We start from the raw sequence: 8,319 nt of genomic DNA, 5'->3' as shown, positions 1-8,319 counted from the left end.
TTAAAGATTTTATTTATTCATGAGAGACCTAGAGAGGCAGAGACATAGGCAGAGGGAGAAGCAGGCTCCCTGCTGGGACCCTGATGGGGAGGCAGGGAACGGGACTCCATCCCTGGACCCCAGCATCACAACCTGAGCTGAAGGCAGTCATTCAACCACTGAGCCACCCAGATGCCCCAGCTTTTGGATTTGTTGGTTTTCTCTATTGATTTCCTGTTTTCAATATCCTTGATTTCTGTTCTAACTTTTATTATTTTTCTTCTGCTTACTTTAGATTTAATTTGCTCTTTTCTAGTTTCCTAAAATGAAAGTTTAGATTGTTGATTATAGATTTTTATTCTTTTCTAATATATGCATTCAATGCTATAAAATTCCTTCTAAGGATTGCTTTCACTATACCCCACACGTTTTGATAACTTGTATTTTCATTTAGTTCAAAACATTTTAAAATTTACCTTGAAGATTTCTTCTTTAACCCATGTGTTATTAGGAAAAATGTTTAATCACCAAATATTTTGAGATTTTCCAATTGTCTTTCTGTCATTGATATCTAGTTTAATTCCATTGTTGTCTGAGAGCAGACATTCTTTTAAATGAGTTAAAGTGTGTTTTATGGCCTAGGATGTGGGTCTATCTTGGTGAATGTTCCTATGGGCTTGAGAAGAATGTAAATTCTGTTGTTAGATGAAGAAGCCTATAGATGTCCATTATATCCAGTTGATTGATGGTACTGTTGAGTTCAAACATGTCCTTACTGATTTTCTACCCCCCTGGATATATCCATTTCTGATAGAAGGGTGATGAAATTTCCAAATGTAATAGTGAATTCATCTATTTCTCCTTGCAATTCTATCAGTTTTTGCCTTACATATTTTGCCTTCTGTCTGTTGTTGGGTGTATACACATTAAAGATTATGATGCCTTCTTGAAGAATGAACCCCTTTTTCATTATGTAATGTCCTTCTTCATCTCTGTTAACTTTCCTTGCTCTTAAGTCTATACTACCTGAAGTAATATAGCTATTCTTGCTTTATTTTGATTAGGGTTAGCATGGTATAGCTTTCTCCACCCATTTACTCATTTACTTTTAATCTACAAGTGTCTTTATATTTAAAGTGGGTTTCTTGTAGACATCATATAGTTGCTTTTTGATCCGCTTTGAAAATCTCAATCTTTTAATTGGTGTATTGGATCATCGACATTTAAAGTTATTACTGTCATAGTTAGATTAATTTTTGACATACTTGTTACTGTATTCTATTTGTTGCCCTTGTTCTTGTCCACTTTTTTGCCTTTCATCATTTTCATTGAATATATTATATAATTCCATTTTCTTTCTTAGTATGCCTTTCATATATATATATATACACAAAATTTTATATGTATATATATAAATCATACACACACATATATATGTAATTTTTTTTTTACTTTTTCTAGTAGTTGCCTTATAATTTGCAATCAATTAAAGTCCACTTTCAAATAATCCTACACTGCTTCACAGGTAGTGTGAGTGCCTTATAACAAAATAATTCCTCCCTCCCTTCCATTGTATTATTGCTATTATTTCACTTATATACATAAAAGTACATAATCAAATATTTTGCTGCCATTATTGTTTTGGACAAACTTTTTCTGTTAGATCAATTAACAATAAGAAAATGAAACTTTTTTTGAAAATTACATGCTTTTATTTCACTTTGACTTATTTCTTCTCTAATGCTTTTTTTTTTGATACAACTTTCTGACCTGAACCTTTTCCTTCTCTTTTTTTTTTAAAAAAAGATTTATTTATTTATTTATCTATCTAGTTATTTATTTATTTATTTATTTATTTAAGAGAGAGAGAGAGAGCATGTGCATGCATGAAACTGGGGAGAGGGGCAAAGGGGGAGGGGGGAGGGAGAAACTCAAGCTGACTCCTCACTGAGTACAGAGCTTGATGCAGGGCTCCATCTCAGGGTTGTTATACCAAGAGTCAGACACAACTGACTGAGCCACCCAGGCACCCCTCATTTTCCTTCTAAAGAACTTTTAACATTTCTTACAAGGCAAGTCAATTGGCAACAATTCCATTAATTTTTGCTTGTCTGAGAAACTCTTTATTTCTCCTTCACTTTTGAAAAATTAGTTTGCAGAGAACATAATTCTAGGTTGTTGTTTTTTCCTCTCAACACTTTAAATATTTCACTCCAACTCTCTTCTTGCCTGCATGGCTTTTGATGAGAAGCCAATGTAATTTGTATTTTTGCTCCTCTATAGGTAATGTTTTTTAATTTTGGGTTCTATGAGGATTTTTTCTTCATCTTGTATTATCAACAATTTGAATACAATATTCCTACATAAAGTCTTTTTTGGGCATTCATTTGCTTGGTGTTCTCTGAGTTTCCTGGATCTGTGATTTGGCGTCTGACATTAATTAAGGAGAATTCTCCTTCATTTTTGCTTTAAATATATCTTTCTTTTTTCTTTCTTTTTCTTTCTTTCTCTCTTTCTTTCTTTCTTTCTTTCTTTCTTTCTTTCTTTCTTTCTTTCTTTCTTTTCTTATATCCCCATTATGCATATGTCATACTTTTTGTAGCTGTCCCATGGTTCTTGAATATTGTTCTGTTTTTTTTTTTTTTTTTCTGTATCTTTTCTCTTGCTTTTCAGTTTTGGAAGTTTCTACTGAGATATCCTCAAGCTCGGAGAGTCTTTCCTCACCTGTGTCCAGTTGAAGAAGCCCATCAAAGGCACTCTTCATTTCTGCTAGTGTTTTTAATCTCTAGCATTTTTTCCTGACTCCTTCTTACAATTACCATCTCTATGCTTATATTACCCATCTATTCTTGCATGCTGTCTACTTTATCCATTAGAGCCCTTAGCATATTAATCAGTTGTTTTATTTATTTTTTTAAAGATTTTATTTATTTATATATTCATAGACACACACAGAGAGAGAGAGGCAGAGGCATAGGCAGAGGGAGAAGCAGGCTCCATGCAGGGAGCCTGACATGGGACTTGATCCTGGGTCTCCAGGATCACACCCTGGGCTACAGGCAGCACTAAACTGCTGAGCCACCCAGGCTGCCCTAATCAGTTGTTTTAAATTCTGATCTGATAATTCAAACAACTCTGCCATATCTGAGTCTGGTTCTGATGCTTTCTCTGTCTTTCTAAACGTTTTTTTTTTTTTTTTTTTGCCACTTAATATGTCTTACAACTTTTTCTTGATAGTTGGACATGATGTACTGGATAAAAGAACTGCTATAAATAGGTGTTTAGTAATGTGGTAAGGTGTGGGGGGAATAGAGAAGTATTCTGTAGTCCTATAATTGGTATTAGTCTTTTAAGGAGCCTGTGCCTCTCTGGATTGTGAGCTTCACAAGTACCTTTCAGTTTTCTTCCTAACCCTTAGGAGGGACAGATGGCTAGAGATGGTTTAGTTTGGGTATTTCCCTTTCCTTCAGTCAGTTAGGCTCTGGTTGAAGAGTTTCTTCTGAGGCAGGCCTTGTTAAGAACAGATGCTTGGTATATTCAAAATGGCTACTTTCCGCCTTGCCCTGCCAGAAGCATGAGGAATTTTTCTCCAATATTCACTATGAGAACATGGTCAAGGTCCTGGAGGTAAAACTGACAAGAGTATATATCCCCATATGACTGAGTCTTCTTGGAGTTTTTGGTTCTCAGACTTGGCCACATTGAGCCTCCAATAATTCATCAATTGCAGTTTTGGTTTTCCAACTCTTGCACTGGTTCCTGAGGCTTCTGCCTGTCAGTTTCTGCCATAGTAAATTGTGATTCTTCTGTTTGGCAGCAGCAGTTTGTACTGTGACCTCGCTTCTCTGATGAACCAAAGAAAGCTGTTGATTTTTCAGTTTGTTCAGCTCTTTACTGATCGTTAGCATGCAATGGCAACTTCCGAATTCCTTACATGCCTGACTAGAAACTGGAAGTCAGTTGTCATCTTTTGACCATGAGGCTGAGAGCCACACATTTAGAATGACAGTGCAGGAAAATAAAAAGGGAACTGGTCATTGTTGATGTCCTTGACTTGTTGCACTTGGATTGCCGTCCTTGGGACTTATTGTTATTTGGAAAACAAAAATACATCTCTCATTGGTTAAGCCACTCAATTTTGGTTTTCATTACAGGTAGTTAAATGCAATCGCAACTGATACATACTTTTGCCCATTTCACTCCTCACTGATATGGCTAACTAAAGGTGGGCAGGAAAATATAAGTGTGTATATTACTCAATCTAGCTTGATTTATATAGAATTTTTTTAAACAATGAAATTTACAAAAATAATACCTTTAGTCCTCCTTTTGCCATGTGATAAGGAGTTATGTTCTCCTGTTGTTTTGAGTCCAGATTCTTTAATTTTCTTCTAATCCTATAAATTTCTAGGATATATCAGGCTGTGGACATCACATCATCACAAAATCAGTTTCTCTCCCAGAGCCCAGAGCCGCCTCCAACAGATTCAATTTCCCTTCATCCACAATATATTATACTATCTGCATTTTTAAAAAAAGATTTTATTTATTTATTCATGAGAGACACACAGAGAGAGAGAAAGGCAGAGACACAGGCAGAGGGAGAAGCAGGCTCCTCACAGGGAGCCTGATGCAGGACTCAATCCCCACACTGGGATCATGCCCTAAGCTGAAGGCAGACAGATGCTCAACCACTGAGCCACCCAGCTGTCCCTATCTGCATATTTTAATAGAAGGTGGATCTTGTATTTCATCAGGAAATGAAACACTGTTTTAGAGATAGAAAACTGACCACATGGGGGATCCCTGGGTGGCGCAGCGGTTTAGCGCCTGCCTTTGGCCCAGGGCGCGATCCTGGAGACCCGGGATCGAATCCCACATCGGGCTCCCGGTGCATGGGGCCTGCTTCTCCCTCTGCCTGTGTCTCTGCCTCCCTCTCTCTCTCTCTCTCTCTGTGTGACTATCATAAATAAATAAAAATTAGAAAAAAAAAAAAAAAAGAAAACTGACCACATGCTATCAGTTCTCTCACCAAATAAATAGAAGATCTCTATAGAGAAAAGGAAACCGTAAAAAGTGCTAAACCAAATTTTGAAAAGAATCTAAAAGGATTCAATATATGTATAAAATACAATAACTGAAATTTAAACTGCAAAGACAGAGCTTTCAGGTTGGTGGACACATCCAGATACTAAGAGGGTAGCATGCCCTGGGGACATCAAAGCTCCATGCTACCCCATGCCCCAACATTTTGGCTTATGCATCTGTTCATTTGCTGGTTTTGAGCTGAAGGAGAAGGCCATGTGAAGACAGAGGCACAGATGGAGTTATGCAGCCACAAGCTAAGGAAAGGTTATAGCCATCAGAAGCTGAAAGTGTCAAGGCCCAAGGTCAGATCCCTGCTCTGAAAAGATGGCCCTCAGACTTGGCTGCTCATTGGAAACACCTAAGAAAGCTTAAAACAAAAAACAAGCAAAGAAGAAAACACTCTATACTTCAACCCAGATCAGTTGAGTCATAATTGCAGGGTGAGGTCCAGGAATCAGTTCCTTAAAATGGTATGCATCTAGGTTTAGGAATCATTACTCTGGATCAGGGATGAGCAAACTGTGGCCCACAGGCCAAATCTGGCCTGCCATCTGCTTTGTAAATAAAATTTTATTGGAACAATGCACACACACTAAAGCCCAATTTAGTAAATGAGATTCTGATGAAGAGAGAATTAGGAAACTGGAAGAAGAAAATTATATAGATTGGAATGGAAATTAATGAAATAAAGAATAGAAAAGCAATAGAGAAAATCAATTAAATTAAGCTAGTTCTTTGAAAAGAGCAACAAAATTGACAAACCTTTAGCTAGACTAACTTCCTCTCCCTGCCAAGGAAGACTCAAATAACTAGAATCAGAAATGAAAGAGTGGGCATTATTATGACCTTACAGGAAAAAAAAGATTATAAAAGAATACCATAAACAACCCTATGCCAACAAATTAGAGAGCCTTGCTGAAATGGACAAATTCCTACAAAGAAACAAACTAATGAAATTTACTCAAGAAGAAATAGACAAGTGACTAGACCTATAAAAAGTGAAGAGGTTGAGTTAATTATCAGAAAACAACTCACAAAGCTCAAACCCACATTGTTTCACCATTGAATTCTGTACTAAAAATGAAAGGAAAGGTTATGCCAATTCTTTACAAACCCTTCCAAAAGTTAGGACAGAAGGGAACACTCATTTTGTGAGGCCAGCATTACTCAGATACCAGAACCAGAAAAATACATCACAAGAAAACTACAGACTAGTATCTATTATGAATATGAACAGATTAATTCTCAACAAAATACTAGCAAAACTAAATGCACCAACATATAAAAACAGTGATATACCATGAACAAGTAGGATGCAAGTTTGGTCTAACTTCTAAAAGTCATTTAATGTAATAACTGTAATAATATAATCAACATAATCAAAAAAACTTATTTATACTTCTCAGTAGATATGTATTTTACAGCAGAAAAGTATTTTACAAAATCCAACACTCTTTCATGATAAAAACATTCAACAAACTAAAAACAGAAGAGATTTTCACCAATATGAAAAAAGCATCTACTAAAAACCCACAGTAAACATTATACTTAATGGTGAAAGACAGAATGCTTTCCCCTAAGGTCAGGAACAAGACACAGATGTCTGCTCTTTGCCACTTTGATTCAACATTGTACTGAAGTTCTAGCCAGAGCAAACAGGCAAAAAAAAAAAAAAAAAAAAAAAAAGCAAAAGACATCCAGATTTGAAAGGAAAAAGTAAAACTATCTATTCACAGATGACATGATCTTGTATACAGAAAATCCTAAAAAATTAAATAAAAAGCTATTAGAACCAATAAATGAATTCAGTGATGTTTCAGGATGTAATCAATATACAAAATCCAATTGTATTTCTACAATTGATAGTTCATTGCAAGTATACAGAAATAAAACAATAAAATTAAGACATGAAAAAAGTTTTTTAAGATTTTATTTATTTATGAGAGACACAGAGAGAGAGAGGCAGAGACATAGGCAGAGGGAGAAGCAGGCTCCATGCAGACAGCCTGATGCAGGACTCAATCCCGGGAGTCAGGGATCATGCCCTGAGCCAAAGGCAGATGCTCAACCACTGAGCCACCCAGGTGTCCCAATAAATGAAAATTAAATTAAGAAAACAATTCCATTTACAATGACATCAAAAAGAATAAAATACTTGGGAATTAATTTAACAAAAAAGCCTAAAACTTACACTCTGAAAACTATAAAATATTGTTGTAAGATATTAAAGAAAATCCACAACTAGAAAAAAAATCCCACGTTCATGGATTGGAAGATTTAACATTATTAAAATGGTGAAACTTCCTAATCTGATCTATAGATTCAGTGCATCCAATCTGGATTCCCAGCTGACTTCCTTGTAGAAATTGACAACCTAACTGTAAAATTTATTTAGAATTGTGAGGTATTTAAAATAGTCAAAACAGGGCAGCCCAGGTGGCTCAGTGGGTTTAGCGCTGCCTCCAGCCCAGGGCATGATCCCGGAGATCCAGGATCAAGTCCCACATCGGGCTCCCTGCGTGGAGCCTGCTTCTCCCTCTGCCTGTGTCTCTGCCTCTCTCTCTCTCTGTGTCTCTATGAATAAATAAATAAAATTGTTTAAAAAAATTAAAAAATAAAATAAATAAAAATAAAATAAATAAAATAGTCAAAACAATCCTGAAAAAGAAGAACATAGTAAGGCTCACACTTCCTTATTTCAAAACTTAGTACAAAGTAACAGTAACCTAGACATTGTGGTACTAACACACAGATAAACATATAGATCAATGGAATATAACAGAGTCCAGAAATAAATCTGTATGTCCATAGTCAATTAATTTTCTACAAGAATGACAAGGCCATCCAGTAGGGAAAGAGTAATTTTTACTACTGGAGAGAGTAGGGAAAAAGAATGGATCTCAGACAACTACAAGCAGAAGAATGAGGTTAGATCCCTTCCTTGAGCCATATATAAAACTAATTCAAGATGGATTGAGAATCTAAACATAAGAGTTAGAACTATAAAACTGGGCAGACAGAGTGGATCAGCGGTTTAGCACCTGCCCTCGGCCAGGTTGTGATCCTGGAGTCCTGAGATCAACTTCCACATCAGACTCCCTCCATGGGGCCTGCTTCTCTCTCTGCCTATGTCTCTGCCTCTCTCTCTCTGTCTCTCATGAATAAATAAATAAAATATTTTTTTAATCTAAAAATTAAAATTAAAAAAAAAGAGGGACACCTGGGTGGCTCCAGTGGTTGAGTGTCTGACTT

This window comes from Vulpes vulpes, chromosome 11, assembly GCF_048418805.1.
Source record: "Vulpes vulpes isolate BD-2025 chromosome 11, VulVul3, whole genome shotgun sequence".
Classification (NCBI taxonomy): Eukaryota; Metazoa; Chordata; class Mammalia; order Carnivora; family Canidae; genus Vulpes; species Vulpes vulpes.
This window is presented reverse-complemented; position numbering follows the sequence as displayed.